This window comes from Sinohyriopsis cumingii, chromosome 8 (genome assembly GCF_028554795.1).
Source record: "Sinohyriopsis cumingii isolate HCF-2022 chromosome 8, ASM2855479v2, whole genome shotgun sequence".
In the NCBI taxonomy this organism is placed as follows: Eukaryota; Metazoa; Mollusca; class Bivalvia; order Unionida; family Unionidae; genus Sinohyriopsis; species Sinohyriopsis cumingii.
Genome location: NC_142968.1, coordinates 68,966,554 through 68,990,609, shown reverse-complemented (window position 1 = coordinate 68,990,609; position 24,056 = coordinate 68,966,554).

The following is a 24,056-nucleotide window of genomic DNA, read 5'->3' as shown; positions in this document are numbered from 1 at the left end:
CATGTTACATATGTATATAAATACACAGCAGCAGAATCATTAAGGGCAAGATCGACATTAAAAAAATATGTGTATGAGAATAACAGATTATTATAGAGCATACATTTCGTGTGTTCCAAAAACAGTAAAATAGTAAAGAACGGGTAGGTAACTGTGAACTACAGTTGTGATATTGTGCATACAAACTAATGGAAAATCAATACTCTTGGAGGAAGTAGAACCATGTGCACAAAACATGATTGGAAGTGTGTGTGTGTGTTATTTGGATTTTTAACGTAGCTTTAAAAATTTTCAGTCATATTGCTACGATGTCTGCAGTGTGACAGTTAGCAGCAGGGGGGGCGAATCCGACATTTTGTCCAATCGTCATTTGGCTTAATTGATACCTTCTGCACTCAGCGGATCCGGTGTCGTCAGCGCCCGGTAAAAAAAAAGACGACGTCGTCGTCGAGGGGATCGTCCGGACGTCATTTGGTTTAATTAATACCTTCTGCGCGTCGATCCCAGCGTCGTCAGCGTCCGGTAAACACAGCGACGACCGCGTCGATGTCATCGCCCCCCCCCCCCCCCCGCTGCTATGATCTTACAAACAGAGTGATCACTAACTCCTCCTCTTGTAGGTCAATTAGGTTATTTGACTGATCGGTAATTCTAAAATTAATTCTCGTTAAAAACCGATCATGGCATCGCATATAGACCGGATTAATTGGACTCTCAACGATTAAAAATCCCGGGGGGGCTGTTGGTGAAAATGAATAAAGGATATACCCCTGTTGAGCCTGATTTGATTGCTTGGTATCCACCTGGTAACTCCCTTCGATAACATCGCACACTAGATTAATCGCTATCACCGATGCGATATTTACGTTGTATGGAGCAATATGCCTACCACCATCTCCGTTATCGTGTCTGAGGATATAAGTTGATGGACCGAGAAAATCATTAAGAGACTTTCTTAGTTCTGTCGCGTTGTATCCTGGAAACTTGAAATCGGGTAAATCGGCTTCTGTGATATTATACTCGGTTAGGAATTTTTGTTTACTACCATCGCTGTTATCGGATATCATTTTAACGATTCGTTCATTGACATATTCCATGTCTGATATAAGTTGATTTAACACCTCAACGTGTTTTCGTTCTTTTGTTTCCCGTAGCTGTTCTAGTTGCAATTGGTAATAATGATTAATCTCGACAAAAGTATCAGTGATATCACTTAAAATAAATGTTAATATGGCGACCGATTCAGTAGTTTCCTTATGCTGAAAATACCACTGCATGATATTCCTGTCTTGAAATAAAAACCAACTGGGTGATAACGTGCTTTTTATAATAGATAATTTATCTAGATACCGGGGGGTAATTTCATGATACGATTGCGCATTCGTGTGCAAGTCCTCGGGGGGTTTCACGAGGTGGATTCTCGGGCCATCCTAGTATGGTTCTTATTGAACTGTTATAAATATCAACCATATACCCCGGTGTGCTTATTTCAATCGTCGACGATAACGTCGGTTCATGAACCGTAATAGCGATTTTTGATTCCTTTCCTGTGATCGATTTTATCCTGCGCTGAAATTCTTTATTGATTTGTTCTATTTGGTATGACCCAGTTGGTATTGTAACCTCCTCCCAGTCTGGGGTCCCATCGGGTTTATTTGTCCGTGCAAAAACCAGCGAGTTATTAGGCTGTTGTCCGTTAAATGCGTCCGCTCGAATATTAGGCCAACTGTGATATATTCGCAATTTTGCCAGCGCTATTTCCTTCACTGGAACCGGCGATGGGAAGTTCACACTGAATTCGGGTTTCGTTGACGTTATCGATATCATATTTGTTTGTACCGGAGCGGTGTTCTCCGCGATCCGTTGAAGCAACTGAAACCCCTCGGGGTTCAGCGACATTATTATTATTCGTTGTTTTTAGTGTCTAATTTCAACAACCAGGTGGTTCCGGCTTCCAGTTGAAAATCCTCGATTTTTGACATCGCGGAGCTATACAACTGGACCATCGTGGAGAATTCAACATCGGATATGAACAAATTATCAATCGATAACGAGATCAACCCGGATAATTTCGAGTACGCGTCGGATGCTATTTGATGTTTTACTGTATACTCGTCGAGTTTTTTCTGAAAACACGATGATATCTTTTTAGTGATTGCGTTGGCGACTCCAGCAATTGTTGTCATCGCGGAGATAGCGATTGGAACAGCGATCGGGGCTATCGTGGTCACCGTGGATAAAATAACACCGGTACCGGCTACTATACCCGACACCGAGTACACGACCGCGTCGATGGTGGTTATTTTTCTGCGGTATTTTTTTATTTTTGCACGGTATTGTTCGGAAAGAGTTTTCAAGTTCGCGGAGAACTCTTTTGCGGTATCGAATCGATATTGATGTGACGTCGGTGATACCTCTGATTCAATTACCCTGGTGGTCATTTTTATTTTAAAAGAGCTAGTGTTTTTAATTAATTAGATTCGCTACAAATTCCACATACCATGTGATGTTTGCCCCGGCTAAATTTCCATCAACGGCATAAATTGCAAACTGTTCAGTTGCGTTCCTGTCTATAATTGTTGATATTGTATTGTTAAACCCGGATGAACTCGACGATAATATATTAAACTGCATCATTGAAACCAGTGTCAATCGATAAATGCCCTTAACAGTTGCGGTAATATTTACTGTATTCTGTGTGGGAGTCCAATCGAATGATCCATGCCGAATTGTGTATACTGTGTTGATGATGTTTTCATGAGGGGTTTTTATTTTTTCGAATTGCTCTGCTACTCTCGGTAGGCCGTCTTTAATCGCTTCAACATCAGTTCTAATTATTTCCATTCTCAGCAAATTCGCGTCCATATTATTCTTGCTCGCTGCAACATTAGTTTTGATTGTTTCTATTTCCCGTGTATTCTCGGTTATACTTTTTTTGTTCGCTGCAACATCAAGTTTGATTGTTCCTATTTCATATGTATGCACGTCTATACCTTTTTTGTTCGCTGCAACATCAGTTTTGATTATTCCTATTCCCCGCCAATACGCGTCTATATTTTTTTTGTTCGCTTCAATATCAGTTTTGATTGTTCCTATTTCCTGTGTATGCGCGTCTACACCCTTTTTGTTCGCTTCAATATCAGTTTTGAATGTTCTTATTTCCTGTGTATGCGAGTCTACATTATTTATGATCGTTGTAACATCAGTTTTAATTGTTTCTATTTTCCGTCCATGCGAGTCTACATTATTTATGATCGTTGCAACATTAGCGCCGATTATTTCTATTTCCCGTTCATGCACGTCTACACCATTTCTGTTCGTTGCAACATCAAGTTTGATTGTTTCTATTTCCTGTCCATACGCAGTGATATCATTTATAGTTGTTGTGATTTCATCCAGCTTGGTATTTTTTTTTTACCAAAAAATTTATCAAAGTTGTCATCGATCCTGTTAACATTTTTTCGTAACGTGTAAAATTGGCCCGACAGCGTTGCAAAATCCAAAATAGTATTCCTTATTGTTGTAATATTCGGTTCGGTTACCGTCGGGGTCCCGAAAAAACTAGCGGTAGTGAGCTGTATATCGGTGATAGATTTTTTCACCTCGGTGGCAGATTTTTTCACCTGCGCGTCAAGTTCGGACACCGATCTATCCAACCTTATAAAACCGTCTTTGACTAATGTTATCGTCGATAGATGTTCACCCGGTTTGAGTCGTCCGTCGCTGGTATACAACGCGATAGCGTCCTCGGCGGCATCACGCTGTCGTATTAAAATGTCATCCAGCGACACATTACTGGATTTCAATTTACCCTGGCGGTCTTGAAATACAACTATTTCACCTGGGTCAACACTTGTTAAATTCAACGTATCAGCGATTTCATCCTCAATTAGTTTTTTTATGTCATCGGTGGCGAGCGTTTCCGTGGATTCTTTCAGCGCCGAAACCGGTCGTCCCCAAATATCAATCATCGTTATTGTAAAAAAAAACGGCGTTTCTAATTAACCCGCCGGGCCTCTACGACCCCACTAGTGTATTCGTTTACAACCACATGAGGTGGTTTTCGCGATGATGAAATCTCCGCGAGTACGTTCAATACCTCACGGCCACATATCGGTGGGTCGCTTAATCGCTGTGTTGGCAGCGTGGAATAAAAAACCCGGGCCGAACACGCCCGGATATACCGCATGAACTCGTTCGGCGGGGCTAACCCGTATGAATCAAAATAGACGATCGCACGCGGATCAATCGCGTACGCAACCCAATGAGTTCCCGCTCCGGAGGACCCATCGAGGTTAATTATACCGGTTTCAATATTCCTTGGTGCCGCCGGTAATTGATCCCTCATAAAAACACCTCTGAAGTTTTTTATCGCTAACGCGTTTGCGGCGTCTATTAAATCAAAATTAGACATTGGAGTCATAGACTCTTGAGTTAATAAACGGTTCCCGGTAGTCTTAGACCCTTTCCCGAGTACCATGAATACGGGGTTCCCGGTAGTCTTAGACCCCTTCCGGCTACGGGTCGTTTTTTTTTATAGCCTTTCCCGGTTGCCTTTTTCAATGCCATTCCCGCCGCGGTACCAACGGCCCCCAACGCCGCCGCCTTAGCCACTGCTGGGGCCGCCGCGGCAATCAACGCTGGAATCGCAGCTAACAGCGGAAATATCCCACCGGTCTTTTCCATGTTTTTAATCGCTGCGGCTGAAAAATCTATTTGAACACCCTTTTTATTCTTCATCGCATTATTGAAATGTTTTATTTGACGCGCCGTCAACGATATCTTATGATTACCACCCGCCATCTGCGACGGCTTCAGCGTTATTGTGGTCCCTCATTGTTTAGCCGACTTTGATCGTAATTTCCTGACTTGACCATCAATCAACTCTACACTGACGACACTATACGACATTTTATTGTAAACGTGTTTGTGCTTTCAATTACATGTTTTCCACTGGCGCATCAACGATTCTCATTCGTCCGCCAACACCTTCCAGCAGCATTGATTTATCGCTGAGAATGACAGCAACCGCTCTGTAATTAACACCACCCGGGGCTATACGAGCTCGGAAGTGTATATCAACGACGGATTGTCTCGTTAAATCAAGATGCTCCAACGAAAAATAATAAATCGGATACAGGTTTTTAAAATCAAGTTGCGATATTTGCAAACCAGTGTCGACGTTTTGATCACGGCCCATGTATGACAGCAATCGATGATACACACGTGCGATATGGTTGTCGCCGTAATTAAGCTGTATATCCTCGGATGGTTCCTGTTGTCCGTTTATTCTCAGCGAAACATCCCTGACTCCTAATTGATCAAATATCATATGGCTGCGTTCTTGACTGCCCAATCGTTCCCTATTCTGTAGCGCTATGAATATATGACGCGGGGCTGAAACACCCTGTTTTGATGCCAGGTGCCATGTAAACGTATCGGCGACGTTATCCTCTTTAGCATCAGTTGTTACCGCTAGCCAACTCAACAACGATTTCCCTCCCTGTTCCATAAATGATAACAATCGTGCTTCCGTGGTAACTGATGGAGTCAGCACCGGCATCCACAATGCCATTTTAGTTAAAATGACTTTACCGGCAGCGACGCCAGCAGCATGCCATATTGCATTGTTAGTGGTATCCTTTGCAAACATCATAGATGGGCCCGCCGATCTTGTATAATCATCCGAGTATCTCGCTAACCCAATTATCGTTGTTGCAACATCAACCTCGCGTTCTATTGATTCAATTTCTCGCCCGTCAATAAGATATCTGGCGCTCTCAAATAACGCCATGATACCGTTCTTAACGAAGCCAACTCGAACACGATCGTCATCTGCGTATGGTGCATTATCGGCAGCATTTGTCACGAGTTCTCCCTCAATTTCGATAAACGCTTCACACGGCAGAAAATATTTACTGGTATCCTGGACTTGAAGTTCAATTCGCGATCGTAGGTCAGGTTGTGCTGCATAATAAGAATAATATTGATAATCACGGACAGAATCATCCCTGCGCACTGGGGCGTCCATATCAAACGCGGGATCAGCGGTACGCGCAAACATTTCTATTATTATTCATGTCGGTGTTTTCAATTGCGATTTTTTCGTCGTAGACCACTTCCCGCTATCGCGTTCATGAGCGCGTTGGTTGCCGCATCGGTGGATGGCGAAGTCGCCATTGGCGGAGTCGTCGCCGCCAACGACTCTAGTTTTTCTTCCACGGCGTTATTTATTACTTTACTGACATTTGCAGGCATCACTGTCGTTGATGGCATCACCGGTGGTTTTTGTTTTTTTCTTCTCACCAACGACATTAGTTTGTACCGCGCGGCTGAAAGCGCCTTTCCGGCAACATCTCCAATAGCACTAATACCCTTATCACGAATAACATCAATAGCCTTCATTCCTAATTGTTTGGCTAACGGCGCTACTTTTGGAGCCATTCTTGTAAATAAACCCGCAATGGTGCTACCGAGACCATCTCCATAGTACGCGCGGTAAACAGGCAATCGCGAGTTTACCACGTAGACGAGTACTGGTTTATCGTGGTTGTAGTGTATGATCATCTTTATTATAAAAACACCGGTTTTTCAATTAGTGATTGTGATCACCAGTGATTGTGATCACCAGTGATTGTGATCACCAGTGATTGATCACCCCCCCCCCCCTTTCCCACCGCCGTGTGGAAAACCGGAATAAATTTTATCAAAATTTCCTGGGGTTTTTGCCCTCGATAAAAATCCGGTTTTTTTCCGGTTTTTTCTTGATTTTTGGTCATTTTTTGTTGCCTATAGTCGTTTTTTTTCGATTTTTCAGCAAAAACATCGATTTTCTCTAAATGATTTCCTGGGGTTTTTGCCCTCAAAAACCAACCAAAAACGACCAAAATTGACGCGGATTTACAATATTATATAATTTTGCAAACGGTTGACATGTGTGGCGGGTTAGTTTTGTAAAACATTTTTTACTCTGACCAGTTTCCATCGATGGGGGAACTGTCATAGTTCTTATGAATAATTATTCTGACATTTCCTCCTGTGGAAAACCGGAATAAATTTTATCAAAATTTCCTTGGGTTTTTGCCCTCGATAAAAATCCGGTTTTTTTCCGGTTTTTTCTTGATTTTTGGTCATTTTTGGTCATTTTTTGTTGCCTATAGTCGTTTTTTTTCGATTTTTCAGCAAAAACATCGATTTTCTCTAAATGATTTCCTGGGGTTTTTGCCCTCGAAAAACGGTCAAAAACGGTCAAAAAAACGACCAAAAACGGTCAGAATTAACAAAAACGATAATTTTTTTAATCATCCACGAGTTCGTCTATGAGCGTTCGATACGCACTAACGTCCATGATACCGCCCGTAAATAACCGCTTGCAAATATCAGCGGCCTCATTGATTATTTCCGGAGAGTTATTTCCGGCTCGTTTTCCTCCGATTAGTACCTCTAGCCGTGATATATCACTGAGAACACTGTTAGGACAGGTAACGCCGTAGGATTCTTTGCCAACAGAGTATCCTTTTCCTTTTTTTTTGTTTTACCCTTTTTTCAACTTCCTTGTGGAATGCGTCGTAATCGGGGCCATCACCACGTAGTAATGTATTCTTGTATTCACTCGCTAAATACACTATTCTTGTCCAATCCTTTAACGACTTTATATTTTTCTCGTAACCGCTATTGATATGCTCCTTATCTCGTATGCTCTTAGCAAAATTGTTGGCGGTAAAATCAATTAATTCTTCCCTGCTGCTGCTGAGGTCTCTAATTTGATCTATTGTGCTCTTCTTGAGTATATTACTGGGTATATTCCCCCTTTTCTCTTTTTCTTCCGGTGTTTCTTCCGGTGTTTCTTCCGGTATTTCTTCTTCTGGTTCTCTTGCGGTGGCGCCTGGTTCTTCCTCGTCGGCCATTGTAACATAAGGTTCTTGTGGTTCGGTTATAGCGAGTGGTGGTGGCCTCCGTGTTGTAGCAGCCGCTATTTTTGCAGGGAGTGTTTCTAAAGACCTTTTTGTTTGTTCGGTTTGAGCCGCTATCTTTTCAAGCGCATCGAGGACGGGCACAGTTGCCGCCGTAACATCCTTAGTCGCTTTAGTTACCGGGGCAAAGAGTTGTTCGCTTCCAACAGTAAAATCGGTTTGTAGTTGCTGCCGCGTTTGAAGTTGTTCTCGGACCCTGTCTCGTAACGGTATGAACTTTTTAAGCGCCGCTAGCCGCTCTCTGGCTAGCCGAGTAGTAAGTGATTCGCCTACCATTATTGCAATTGCGAAGCAATTTCTAATTTCTCGCCGGAGTTTTCGTCTATAATCCTTCTAATGTTTTTGATCTTACTAGAAATCTCCCGGCGTCGTTCATAAACACGTCCGAGTTTTTTTCGTATTATTTTAACGGCAGTGAATAGTCCAATGAATGCATTTGCGTCATTGTGGTACAAGTTTTCATTGATCGTATGTTGTAATCGTTTTATAAAAAAGTACTCGCGGGCCAGGGTAAAACGTCCCCGTTTTGATTGCTCGTTAATAATTTCATAATCGGATAATATTTTTTCACTGTCGAGACCATCAGATAATTCAATTCCTTGATTTTTTAATTTTGAAATCTCGGCTAATATATTATTGATGTCTTCGATATTCATTATTCTTATAAAACATCTTGTTTTTAAATAAAAAAAAATGAACCCCGTGTATCAATCCCGAGGTGTTCAACAATACTGAATACTTTGTTTTCTTCCGGAACAGACATGACCTCGTCAGCGCCATAGGCGCCGGTGACTTCGTCACTCGCTGATTTCTGTTACATATGAAAATCGAATTCTGTGGCCCGTCCTTTTTGAGATCGCTGTTTGATATACTCGTTCTGCTACTTTTCGTATTGAGGCTCTACAAATATCGAAATATTTTCCCGCCTCGTTCATCGACTGAAATATTTTTTCTTCGTGAGTTGTTGTATCAAACGATTTAACACCCCTTGCTTGCTTTGAAAACTTACCAGTTTGGCCTTTTTTATTGTTTTCACTCTGAGAGATGGCTTGCAGGTTTGCAAGAGAATTATTTAGACAATCAGAATCAATGTGATCAATAACGAAACCATCCTCGATTGGCCCCTTAAACGCTTCATATACCACCCTGTGAACAAGATACTTCTTCTTTCCGGCACCAAACATTAAATACCCGTGATTGTTTTTCCATCCAACCGGCTTCTTCAGTTTGCGGTTTCTAACAATGCCGTCGCGAGATGCCTCGTAATTGACGAGCAAGGGGTGAGGTCTGAACTCTTGGTCCATTTATATAATAATACTACTTGTCTAATTTATTATTTGGTTTAATTATGAATCTTTCAACGTAGTCTTGGGGGGTTTTGATGACGAAGTCAGCGGTGGGTTCAATGACGGCGTTTTTTATTCGTTTGTCATAATAGCGTTTTAGTTCCCTGTATCGCTTTCCGCCACAATTAATACACAACTGCGATTTTCCTCTTACACCGACGTGGCAAACCAAGCACGGGAGGGGGCCAAGAGAACCATTACGAACGCTTTGTAAATGGTACCCGCAGAATTCACCTCTACATGATTTATTGCACGGGGTTGTCGACCCAATCATCAACCATTTGCAGTGATTCATTATACTATATTCTTTCATTTAAATACTTGTTTTAATTATATGGATGAGTTCGAGAGATTAGCAGCAATTAAGCCCTGGAAAAATATTAAGTTCAATCTCGATAGAGTCCTCAAGGACGCACCAAAAGCGTTAATAAACGATAGAACCCTGTTGAGTAAAATACGCGATTGTATCGATGAATTCAAGCGTGATGGCGCATCTCATAGTTGGTCAACATTTCGAATTGATGGCGTTGTTGATGCTACCATGAACGACAACCGCGCAGCAACGATAATATCACAACTTGACGGTAAAAGGTATTTCTTCAGAGTAAAATTCATTGTCCGGGTGGAATCAGGTGATTGGATCATACGTGATAAATTTGAACCAGTTCTCAGCGACAAGAAAACAGTCATTGTTAGCCGCGACTCCAAGCCGGGGCTGTTAACCGGAATTGACAGACCATACTATGAACGAGCGTATCCTGAAACAGCAGTTGTTTATGGAATATACCCGTTAAATAAGAAACCTGATATCGGAAAACTGAAACCAATGAAACAGTCAACGGGGGTAAATTGTGTAGCAGAACGAGTAATAGAGCATTTTACAAATGCGTGTCGAGGAAACAAATTGACAGATTTACGACGTAGCAAAATCAACCAGTGGGAACTAACCGTAAAAGAGCGTGGAGCAACCATCAGCGACATAGCGAGATTAGAAACGTCGTTGAGATTTCCAATAACCGTTACAACGATAACCGGTGAAGTATTATACGAATCAAAGTACAAATCAAATGGGGCCCCAATCAAAATTATTGATCATAACGAACACGCATGGACGCCCGCGATCACAGTGTTTCCACGGGATAGAACGGTAAAGTATATCCCGGGGGAATTCCTGGAAGAGAACGGGCTTCTCGCGGAGAGGAAACTATTTGATGCTATTGCTTGTTTGTGTAAAAACGACCCTGTATCAGTGTGGTTACTTCGCAGCGCTGATACTTTTGATCAGTTTGTAAGACCAAACGGTGAATTATACCGCACTGAAGCATTTCACAACAGGATGAAAAAAACCGCCATAGAATTTGAAGAGCATGATGAACAACTGCTAACAAATTGTTTTACGATTCCATCGGTTGTAGCTCATGTTGCAGCAAGGAAAAATGCGTGGAGTCCAACGCGCAAGGAATTTCTACCGGATGTACAATCCAGTTGTTTGGAATACTATCACGGTGGACTATGGAACACTGAATACAACCGCGACGCTATGATTTCCGTTGATATGGTTGCCTGTTATCCAGCGAGTTTTCTCGGGTATGGATCCGCCGCTGAGTATTTCAAACGATTTGGACACCCCAGACATGAAATGACTCGTGTTGCTATTAATGGACCACTGCCTGATTTTGATTTAACCGGATTCGCTCGCATAGTATCATTTGAGTTCGCGGCAGGACTTCATCGCTGTTGCTATATTTGGATCGGTAGACACATGGCTGAAAAGAAGTGGCTGCCAATAGCGCTGCTACGGTATATGATTGATTGTAAAATGCTAATTTCGTTGATTGTCAGTGACGCGATTATATCATATCGGGCGCAGACTGAAGTCTGGTTACCAGAACCAGAGCGTCTAGATAGCATAATTGACGAATCCAGAAAACACATCGATGCCGACGAGGAATATATCGTCGAATGGTCCAGGAGGATATTCAACCAACGAAACCACGAGGCAAAAGATCTCGGTAGAAGAATAATCGGTAAGTTCACACAAGGTGGAAAAAACTGCGACTACAAACGATATTGCTCACGGCTGATTATAGATGACGCAGAATATGATTTCGTAATCAAGGACGCAGTGGCGAAAAATAGATACGTGAACTGCGAAACAGCTTTCTTGTCCAATGGAACAAGGTTGGGTACAGTTGTTACCTACAGCGATGGAGACAGCCCGGCGTATCCACATTTGAGGGCGTCTATGCTGGGTTACGCCGCTATCAATTTATTCTCGATGATAAATAGATTCCCCGACACCGCGGTTAGAGTAGCCGTTGATTCGTTTTATGTTGACGTAGCGTATAAGGAAAACGTAGCCGAGTTTACTAGTCCGGACGAGAGTTGGGGTACATGGAGAATTAAAAATGAAATACGACGCGATTATTCCCCGTCAGCAGATGTCACCGTTGAAAACAATTACCTACGCGGTGATAAATTATCAGAATGGTCTAATGCACCACCGTGTTCTGATCCAATTTGTAGACACAAGACGGTTTATTTAAGCGGCTGTGGCGGGTCAGGAAAGACGACTCGGGCAATTGAATTATTTCGAACGCGGGCAAGTATAATCGTGCTTACACCGACCCATAGACTAGCGCGAGAAATAAAACAACGAAATGTTGACGCCGTTACTTATCACAGCTTTTTTCGATACAGCGGCGGTGAGTGCACTCCTGATCGAATGGGTGAAAAATTTATTCCTGAGGTTATCATCTGGGATGAAATATGTACTGTTTCGTTAGATGTTTTACAAATGTTTCTTGATTGGTTGCCGCTCGCGAATACAGCGGTGATCATGTGTGGCGACCATGGTCAACCACCACCATTTGTCGGCGAGGGCCCGCATGATTGGTTAAAGGGTTTTGTGGACTATTATGAAGAAACCGATACTGATTACCGAGCACTTGATGAACAACTGCGCGAGGTTAAAAAATTAATCAGATTACAGCCGGATAGAATTCAGTGTGAAATAATCCGCGAGGTGATTCCGGAAACGCCGTTAAATGAATTCTGGGAAACATGGAGACCAAACGATTTGATTGTAGCGAGTAGAAAGATAGTCAGAGACACACTTCAGCGGAAGTTGTTTACGTTGCATAAGGAAAAGTTTCCAACGCGCCCAGTGCCGTTATGCTATAGACCCGCGGATACACGGCGGCAGAACATTGAAGTTGAGATTCCAGGCCGGACAGAAAAACAAATTCTCGTGCTGAATGATATTGTGCTCGTTGATATCAGCGTCGTCGAGGACGCGCTACGTGCTGATAAATCCCCGTGGACGCTAGGATACGCAACAACAATACATTCCTCGCAGGGACTAACCATCACGGACACAATTGTTTGGATAGTTGATAATCGCATCGAATGGTCGAATCTAGTCTATCTTGCAGTGTCCCGAGTACGGAGGATAAATCAGCTTCGAAGAATTGTTATTGACGGAGTCAGTGACGGAGTCACCAACGACAACGACATCATCGATGCAAGCGTCATTGATAGAAAACTCTCGGGTTACCGCCAACAGGATAAAAAAAACAGCGGCGTTTTGATATTGATGCCGAATTAATAATTGCGTTACGACAACAACAGAATAATCACTGCGCGAGTTGTAATTGTATAATGAGTTGGCGCTATTCGGATAAAGACGCTCGCCAATTTACCGTGGACAGGATCGATAACAGTTTCGGTCATGTCAAAAACAATGTGAGATTGACCTGTCTTGAGTGCAATAGACGCAACGGCGCTAGTTAAGACCACGCGGGGGCAATTGAGTATCGTCAGGTATCACTTGTAGTTGCTCGCGTGTAAACCCCCGCTGTGGGGCAGTTGGATCCAGTCTATAGATCGGTGGTCTACCAGTTGATCGTGTTATCGTTGATATGTTATGTGTGGTAACACTCCAGATAGGATCAGTAGCTCTTTTTTTACCGCCTTCAAGCTCTCCTGGTTCATACAGATATCTAACAGTGACATCGCCGAGAATCGGCTTGGAAACGCTATCTATTTTTGATCTTCCGGGTATATACTTTTCTTTAATCGCGTCGCTGGGCTTCATGTTGATTGCTCGGGTAATCTCGTTATTTAACGCTGCAATTACGCCTGGCAACCTTTTGACCCATTCACGAGATCGTTTTTCTTGGATAAATTCCTTCGCGTATTGATATCCAAATAACCGTTCAGCAAGAGTCCGATTGAATCGTTCAACAATTGCCTGATCACGATGTAGCGCAGTATGACCTCGTCGTATCGCGACGCTATGATGTTTCAGCGTTGATAAAACAGCGCCGCGAAATTCACTACCAGGATCAACTTGTAATAGATTTGGCCAGCGCAGAGGACCCCTTCGATAAATTCTTTCAAACGCAGCGGCTACTTCAGTTGCTGACTTTGTTTTTAACGGCTCCGCTTGTTTGTATCGACTCGCAACATCAACTACGGTTAGCGCGTATTTGTAACCGTTGTCATGCGGAAGAAATAGTATATCAGCCTGATGAACTTCATTAGGTACGCTGACATCAAAGCGCGAGAAGTTGATTTGTTTAGGCGGTGGTAGATAGATTTGCCATATAGCCTGTTTGGATAACCAATTAGCCGCAGTGGCCTTTGTTACCTTTGCAGCGCTTGCAAGCTTACCAATTGCGGCCTTCCCCTTCCAGTATCCTCTCGGAGAATAATAGATGGATTCCATGTTGTTGTTATAAACGCTAGCGTTTTCAATTACCAGCGCGAGAAGCTCCGCTTCCAGTCATTAATTTACCTTTCATAGCCGATTTTACCAACCATGAGGCTAATTTTTCTTTGAAGGATTTATCAGGAATGGTATTTAACGCGTGAATTAATTTTACATCCGCGATATGACGCTGTTGCAGATCGCTACTTTTGTTGTAAGCAACATCATGAGCATGACACGCCTTATCGATAGCGTTTATTGGATACTCACCGGGTTTGGGCTGATTTTGATCATCGAGTCTGATATCTAATCGTGTTCCGGGGCCACAGTAGCTATATCCTGGGAGGTGTTTTTCTCCTGGATACTTTGCCCACGGGGTTCCGGGGAGTTTTGATAACTTGGCTGCAATATCACCTCCTCGCTTTTTTTTAAAACATCTCCGGGTCTAATAGAAATAAATCTAAATTTCTTTGTACCGCATTGTGCACACTTGCCAGTAAGCGCCGATCTGTTATTTTTTGTTGTAGCGGTTGTCATATCATTTGTGCCAGTACGCACTCTACACTTTACACAATATAGATCCATAATTTATGTATAGAGACATGAATATAATTGACTTTTCAGCGACTAAAACAAGAGAACCAGTTAAGCATGTTGCAGCGTTACCAAACTCGATCCGGATGATTATCATCGGACCATCTGGATCCGGCAAGACGCAATTGTTACTCAATTTAATAATGAGATGGATGAAGTGGGATAAGTTGTATTTGGTTGCTCCTAGCGTAGATGATCAACGATGCTACGAGGTGTTAAAAGATTTCAACGAGAATGCATCAGCGATCGCTAAAAAAAATGTTATTGAGTTTATTACAGATATCAATGATGCACCAGGTATCGATGATATTGATGGCGACGTTAACAATTTAGTCGTGTACGATGATGTTATGTTAGACAATCAAAAAAACCCAGCTAGGATATTTTCCAGAGGCAGGCATAAAAACACTGACGTGATATATGTCACTCAACGATACACTCAGATTCCAAAAGTAATCAGAGACAACTGCAATATTCTTGCTGTATTCAACGGCGTTGATACACACACGCTACGAAATATTTGGCAGACATGGTGCGGCGGTGACATGGACTTTAATGTTTTTCGAAACTTTTTTAGTCATGCTCAGTCGACCCCACATGGATTTGTAACGATAAATTTACATGACCCTCGGACACGATATCGTATCGGACTTGACCAAATATTCGGTTAAATTGTAAGCAGCAGGGGGGGCGATGACATCGACGCGGTCGTCGCTGTGTTTACCGGACGCTGACGACGCTGGGATCGACGCGCAGAAGGTATTAATTAAACCAAATGACGTCCGGACGATCCCCTCGACGACGACGTCGTTTTTTTTTTACCGGGCGCTGACGACACCGGATCCGCTGAGTGCAGAAAGTACTAATTAAGCCAAATGACGATTGGACAAAATGTCGGATTCGCCCCCCCCCCCCCTGCAGTGACGTCTAGCACTGGGTCATCATGCCGCAGACATGTAGCATGATGTCTCACCCAGTCACATTATCCTGACATCAGGTTGACCAGTCCTAACACTAATCTCTTAATGCTGAGCGCCAAGCAAGGCAGCTGTTAGTACATTTTTTGTAAGTCTTTGGTATGACTTGGCCGGGGAATCGAACCCACGACCTATTGCGATCGAGGGGGATGCTCTAACCACTAGGCCACTGGACCGGTTATGAGCGTAAGTACCTTACCATCACTTCTTGCTTAAAGTGAGCTTAATTGATTCAAATTATTGCATCCATTATGTTCTAACTCTACGTGATATAGCATTAAAATAAAAATGCAGTCTCTGTTGGAGCAAAAATACTATCAGACAAACAAAATAAATTACCTAAGCAGCGAATGCAATTTTTTTTATTACTTTACAGTGTAAATACCTGCAAGGTAAACATTAGATTAGATCTATTACAATATAGCATTGGTGCAATGTATGCAAGATAAAGACGCAGCTAATGGTTCCAGTACCTGTCTGTAGCAATGCCTAGTAATTTTGTGGATACCCCATCTATGTACTGCATGGCTCCAGATTTTCACAAATATCGGCAAGTACTTAAGCGAATCTAGCCTAACGTCTATGATGGATAAGACCTCAAGGTCACAGGGAGTTGAAAATTCACGAGACTGCCTTTTAAGACTTTCACACTGATGATGCAGTACAAAACCAGTGTTTTGATTTGTGTATGCTCCTTTATTGCAGAGGAAATAAAACTTTATGGCTAGGGCCCATTTGCCATGCTTGACCCATGCTAAAATCGATGCCAAAAGTTGTTTATCAAGTTGTTTTTCATATATCAAGCAAAAATATTAGTTAAATATAAATATTTTTAGTGAAATAAATCAAAATGAACACTTTGATATTTAATTCAACAATACCAAAAACAATTGAGAAAAAAATAACAATCCTAGTTGATATGCATTACAGGTAGAAAAGAATAAACAGACAAGATATTACTCTTTCAAAATAAAGGTAAATAAGTACAGATCTGACACTGGCAAAAATCAAGACGTATGAATATTAAATTGGCATTCAACTAATTTTTAAGAATGCCATTAATAGAGACATCTTACCATTTGGTTATGTGAAAGCTGAAATAGACTTAATGATTAGAGTTATGGGATTACCAATGCAAGAAGCAGAAAAAGCTGAGTATGGAATGATTCCCATAGACCTATAATTGTAATGAACAGGAATTAAATAATAGATATTTATGTTTAATATGCCAAATTTGAGCAAGAAATAAGTGAAATGTCAGAATGGATGTTTAACATAATTGAATATTTAACATTACACATGATTTGGTAAGTTTAAGCTCATACACAGATTTGCTTGAATGGTTTGAGAACAAAAATGCATGTGTTGATATGAAAAATTGGTATATGTTCTTTTATGCTGTGAGATCTATGTTAAAAATGGCAGGTGATCATGATAATAAACAATGAAGAAATGCATGCCATACCATACAGATTTTATAGTCGACAGGTTTGCCAAGGAATGAAAAGAAACACTTTAAGGGAATCTGATTATGGAAGAAGGATCTGAGCGTTCTTTTGCAACAAACCCCCAAAATAGCGATTTATAATGTACCACTGATATTATAGACGCTTTGAATGTTGCAAATTCATTTATATAACCAACTGCCTAAATAATACTGTGTACTTGTCTGATATGTAAATATCTTAGAATAACCACTTACTTAAGAAAACAATGAAGTGCAAAATGTTTGAAGATTTAAAATTTAGCCCCAGTACCCTATGTTTGTATTTTTTAATAATCTGTCAGCAAGAATTAATTAACATAAATTTCAGAACAGCAATTATAACCTGAATGATTACTAAACGTTTTTACAAAAGATTTTGACAGGCAAGTACTGGCTCAAATTCTTGGTGTATTTTGATCACATTGTAATATTGTGCAAATTTATATATGCTTGAGTTTAAGTAATTGTATCTTGTTGATTTCTTTTAAAAAGAACCATTGTTCCTGTTGATAGCTTTAAATTTATGGAACAGTCTGTAGGACTGCTGGCAAATATACTGAGTGATGCCAGGTTCACAGAAACATTGAAATAGTTTACAAATGTGACACCTGTTATGCCTAAGCTTTGTAAAATTTATTTCCCTAAAATTTCAAGTGAAAATGATTTTAAAAAAGAACTAAATCCCAAAATAATCCAAGAATTACAGACACAAGTCCTAATAATTGAAAGTCCTGATCAAAGCTCAGAACAAGTCCCTAAAATATCCAAAACTTGAAGGCAATAAGGTGTATGTTATAGCTTACAGAGTGTTGATGTGTCAACAGTCTTTTGCTGAATCACACTAATATGTTACAGGTTTTAATACACTAAATTCCAGTAAATGTCTCTATCCAAGAATTTTATCAGAGCACCTTTGTGTTTCCATCGAAAATAATCACGTGAATTCAATAATTTGAAGAAAATACACTTTAGCCCTACATAATACAACATGAAAGTACTAGATGTTAAAGCACAAATGACCAAGACCTCACAATTACAAAATTATATAGTTCTCTGTTTGACCTCGAGTCAAAACTCGCATTTTCTAACAAAAACAAATGTTACCTAATGAAGAAAAAAAAACTTTCAGAATGATCCTGATGTTTACCAAATCAAAACCATAACCTGTAAAACTCATTTAAGAAGTTACAAAACCACGACCCAAATACACATATTTGCTTTTTCTATTAATAAAGATCCTGATAATAAGACCATATACATAATGAATATTTTAGCTATGTAATAGTTGTTTACATAAAATGAATAAAACAAAAGTCACTCAGGTCAAGCAGAAATTAACTCGATTTTGGACTAGTTCAAGTCCAGCTTACATTGTTACATTACAGTGTAATTGAATAAAATAAAATAAAACTAACAAACAAACAATGAAATTCACACACACACACACACACACACACACACACACACACACACACATATATATATATATATATATATATATATATATATATATATATATATATATATATATATATATATATATATATATATATATATATATATATATATATAATAAACCAAAGTCGGATAGGAGAACGAAGCTTAAGTCTACCTATTTGAGGAAAGACATTTATCAATATAAATACAAGTATAACATTAAAAAGGTTTAACAAAACAGATAAACCAACCAGGGACATGATTCACTCAGCGATTACAATTCGAACATAAACATGATTCACTCAGCGATTACAATTCGAACATATTGAATGACGATTTTCTGCATGTTCAGGTTGTCATGGAATGTCTCAATCTGAAAACACTTGGAGATCTACACGAATGTTATGTCATGCTGTATATGCTGAGGATATGTGATATTTGTAATTTTAAAAAATTGGAATTTATTTATTTTAAAAATGACTAAATTAATCCTGTTCATTTTAAGAATATTCGTTTATAACTTTAAACTTTAACAGACTATTCATGTTCATGATGATTGGCAGTGGTATAACAGGTGGAGTTAGTATGGTACAACACAAACAACCTCCAAAAATAAATATGAATGAATAAAAAAACAATTGAGTCAAGGTGGGAGTGATTTATTATGTACCAAGTAATCAACTACGTTTATGGTTTGGGGAGTTCTTAACATTACAACGGGAACTGACTAACAGGTTAAGTAGTTTGGAAAACATTTGTTCAAAATACTAGATGACGGGGGTTAAGCTGATGACGTTTTCAACTGTTGAGATTCCCATACACTGGTGTAAAAATTTGAAAGATAACCGTTTGCGACAGAGACATTCATTCCAGATATATATATATATATATATATATATATATATATATATATATATATATATATATATATATATATATATATATATATATATATATATATATAACATTTGTCATAGTTGCAGAAGAAACTGATAAATGAGTACAACGTTACAAAAGAAACTGACAGAAAGGCATCGTGCAGACTGAAGCATAAAGAGAGAAATGCCAGTCACTACAAAAATGTAAAGGATTACACAAAATTCGGTTTAAAATTGTTAAAAGTACGAGAGATTTCTTATTTGAACAGCAATCACGGTTAATATCTTACACTTAACTAAGCACAAATTTAAGGAAAAGCTAATGATGATTTCGCAACAATCTTTTAATAAAAAAATCAATTAGCAAAGCTGCATTTGGTAAACAAATCGAAAATCTCGGGAACTAAACAAGGGTTAAAATATATGCTGATGAAAATATTTTATAAGAAACTGCTAAACAAAACTATAATTTGCAAGAAGAACAATTATTTACTGTGACGTAAAGGTAAACATTTGAGAAATCAAATGAATCAAAACAAGTGTTCATTGGATCTACATTGTTAGAGTTATCTGAATGACTAATGTGTGAATTTTAGTATGATAAGCTAAATCAAAATGTGATACATTGAAATTATTCTTACCTGATACAGATTCACTGTGCATCTATTTTGAGACGAACACACTTTAAATGACATGAAGGATAACGTTAACTTTTATGATACTGGTTTCTATCCAAAGGAAAGACCGCTCTGGTGGCTTAGTGGTTAGAGCGTCCGCATCGGATGCGGAAGATCGCGGGATCTAACCAAAGACTTACCAAAATATTACTAACAGCTTTCTCGCTAGGCGCTCCGCGTTAAGAGGTTAGTGTTACGATTGGTCGGCCTGGTGTCAGGATAATGTGACTCGGTGGGACATCATGCTACGTGTCTGCAGCATGATGCCCCATTGCTAGACATCACTATAAACTGTCACACTGCAGACATCGTCGCTATATGGCTGAAAGATTGTTAAAGCTAAGTTAACAATCCAAATTAAACACACACACACACACATTCAAAAGAAAACATTTCGTATCCCACACATGAATAAAAGGATACCCAGTGTTTTCAACAACTAACTAGCATCAATTACTATTCTCGAGTTCGATCATATAAGATCCAGAGTTTGTTGATTCAAAACAGACAAAAATTGAAAGAATGTACTTTAAACTATTTAAAACATGTAATTAAAAGTACTTCAACGGTACAGCTGTATTGAATCAGGAACTTATATGACGCAATATTGATATTGTAGCAACAAACAGAATCAATATCCTTAGCATGTCTATAACGAAATCTATTTATCGTACCTTTCTTTATTAATACATTGTCGTATTCTATTTTTTCTTTCATATACTTGCGTCCGCGCATGTTTGTTTTTCAGGAAGATGCTGCAGTATTTTCAATTGAAAAATTCGTTAATTCTGATCTTTCTCAAGTATTCTAGCGAAATTATTTGACGCTGCATTTCTTTTCATCTACATATTAAATAACAAAAAGTAACTTATTGGTGCAATCAAAATGCATGTATTTGGATTTAGTTTTGTTATTGCTTTCTGTAAGGTTTGTTCAGATGTAGTTTTACTTTGGGTTTATATTATACAGTAATGTTATGGTAATTATCTCATTGTGGTATCTTTTCCGTCCATCTTTACTACTTTTTACCTAAAACAAAAACAAACAAAACTCTTTTACGCAACAAATACAATAATATCCTACATATATGTATTAAATACATACTTGTATTTGACGTGTTCGTCCAGTGGTTGGTAAAAGTTATCAAGTTTATGTTGCTTCTGTTTCTTTTGAGGTTGTTATTTTTAAAAACATTTTGACAATTTTACAGATGACATATGGCAATAAAATCTTTTAAATTTTATCTTGTCGAAACCAGTAAAAGCATTCAACAACAGAAGTTTGCTTTAACGGTTGTACAGTATAAACAATATTCTATTATGTAACAAGTTAAAATCGGATAAATAGTTTAACAACTTCTCCAGAACACAGCAAATGAAATGCTAAGGTGATTAAACTATTAAATTATATTACCTAACAAAACAATTACAAACATTAAGACAACGCACTCAATCAGACACAACTTTAATGTAAAAATATTTTGTATTCCATCAATTCACTTCTATCAAAGACGACTGAACAATAAAAATATTATTAAATATGACATTCATATGTGATTATTTTCAGAATACACAAATTTGATTTGTCTAATATACCATAGCATGGAAATTCAGGATAAACTAAAAATAGAATCAGCTATGCTGAAAAAACGCCAGTGCCACACCCTAAAGAAACATTTTAACCTGCAGTTACACAATGAAAACTGATACTAGTCATTAAAGCTATGGAAATGCCAATGAGGGATAAAATAAGCTGTTTACCTAATAATGTAAGAGTATTTGGAGATTTAAGAGATTAATGTAATTTAATTAATAATAGATTAATTAGTAATAGATTAATGTAATACAACATAAGATTTTAACATGAAGAGCTTCCACCTGCAGTGTAATAATAATTTACAGCATGAGAAGAAAGCGAATTGCGTTGTTTTATATTTGTAGCAGAAATTGTCTATTCAAAATTAAAAATTAAAGTGTATGAAAACAAAATGAAGAGTTAAAAAAAAGACTTACTAAAAGAAACACATCCAAAACATTTATGTCTATAAATTTATGACTTTTACCCTTGGTAAAAGGTTGTTGTGCTTTAGGAAACTGATTTATTTATTTATTATTTATTTATTTATTTATTGTATTTTCTATATGTTTTATATTTTTTAAATACGCATATGATTATCCATATCTTTTTTATGTCCTTCTTTGTTTGCTTCAACCTGATACATGCTTATACGTTTGTGATCAGTTTTGCAATATCAATCAATTAGCTTTGTTACTAAAAAAAGTCCAAGACAAAATTTAGGGCTGTTTTTAACATTTCTATTATATTGTATTGTGTATCTACGTAACATGAGAAGTATTTAGTGTTTTCTTTTCCTGCTTAACCTATTTTTTATGTAAAACTATTTTCTTTCATCAGATGCAATTTTTAGGCCCCTCTGTATGGCAATTGTCTGCTTGTGTGGTGTGCAGGTAAACTGATGCATTGCACAAAAAAAAAACAAAAAAAAAAACAATCTTTCAATTCTGTGAAAATTATGTTCTTTTAGTAATGCATAATTTGTTTTCACAGTTGGTTGATCTTGTTGACTTTCGATAATGTAGCAAATCTTTCGTTCTTACGAGGTATTTTGTTTCAGTCTTTTAACAAAAATAAAAACATCAAAAACTACTAGGGTAGTAAATGTTTTGAAAAACAACTCTTGACCACAGCGAACTTAAATATAAACAATCTTTTAATATTCCATGCCATTGGAAGCATAGAAATATAATGAATCGGTGTCAACCATGAACATTTCACTTTACTGCGGTATTTCGTTTTTGAACTCTCTGTAGCAATTTATTTTATTCTGTATTAGGGTACTAGTTTTGTTCTGTCTCTTTGGAGTTTCACATGGTTGTTTTTTTAATTAAAACAATTTTATTAATTAGTTTAAATAAATCTGTATCGAAATCATTTTGTTGCTTTTTGTCTCAATGTCGGATTTAAGCTTATGGTTTTGTTCAGATTAGACATCTCTGTGTATCTTTTCCATTTCTATTTCTACCTGTATATATCACTCCTAAGTTTACAAGTGAATGACATATTTCTCATCATTGTATTAAATATTAATTTGGTAATTTTGGATATGTACCCTTAGTATCATATACACTAATCAACTTCTTTTGCAAGGTAGATAAATCATTTTCACCTATGATTAATTTTTCCATGGAGATAACTGGTTAGAATAGTTATGCAAGTGAAATGGAATCTCCGTTTCTAATTCTGAAAAATAAATTAGTATCGTAGTTACCTGCTACTACAAACAATTTTATTCCACCATCTAATTTTCTCCCCAGTTGCTTTCTAATGTTGTCTACCAGCATGTATTGATTTGTGGTCCACGCACATATGTTGTTAAAACATAGGGTAGATCATAGCTGACCTTGATCTTGATACATTTTTACTCACCGAGCAGCAGAGAGACTGAGCCCACCAACTATTTCGTCCAACAGAACCTTCTATCGAAAACACTCTTGATAGAAGTATTGTCTTCACAAAATAAACCCTTCTAGTAAGAAAACACTGATAAATAGGCTTTCTCCGCTGACCAGAAGGGTTATCTCATGAAAAATATCTACCTATATAACTACTTCTCGATACAAGGGTCTACTAGACGAAACAATCGGTGGCTCAGTCTCTCTGCTGCTAGAAATACAAAGTATTTCTAAAAATACAAAGTATTCTAAAAATCCTAGGATTTCTAACTAAAAATTGTATCTAACCCAACTCGATACCGTGTCCGAGGATCATGTAAATTTATCGTTACAAATCCGTGTGGTTTTGCCTGAGCACGACTAAAGAAATTTCTGAATTTATTTATGTCCATGTCACCGCTGCACCAAGTCTGATGAATATTTCGTAACGTGTGTGCGTCAACGCCGTTAAATACCGCGAGAACGTTACAGTTATCTCTGATCACTTTCGGAATTCGTGTATAC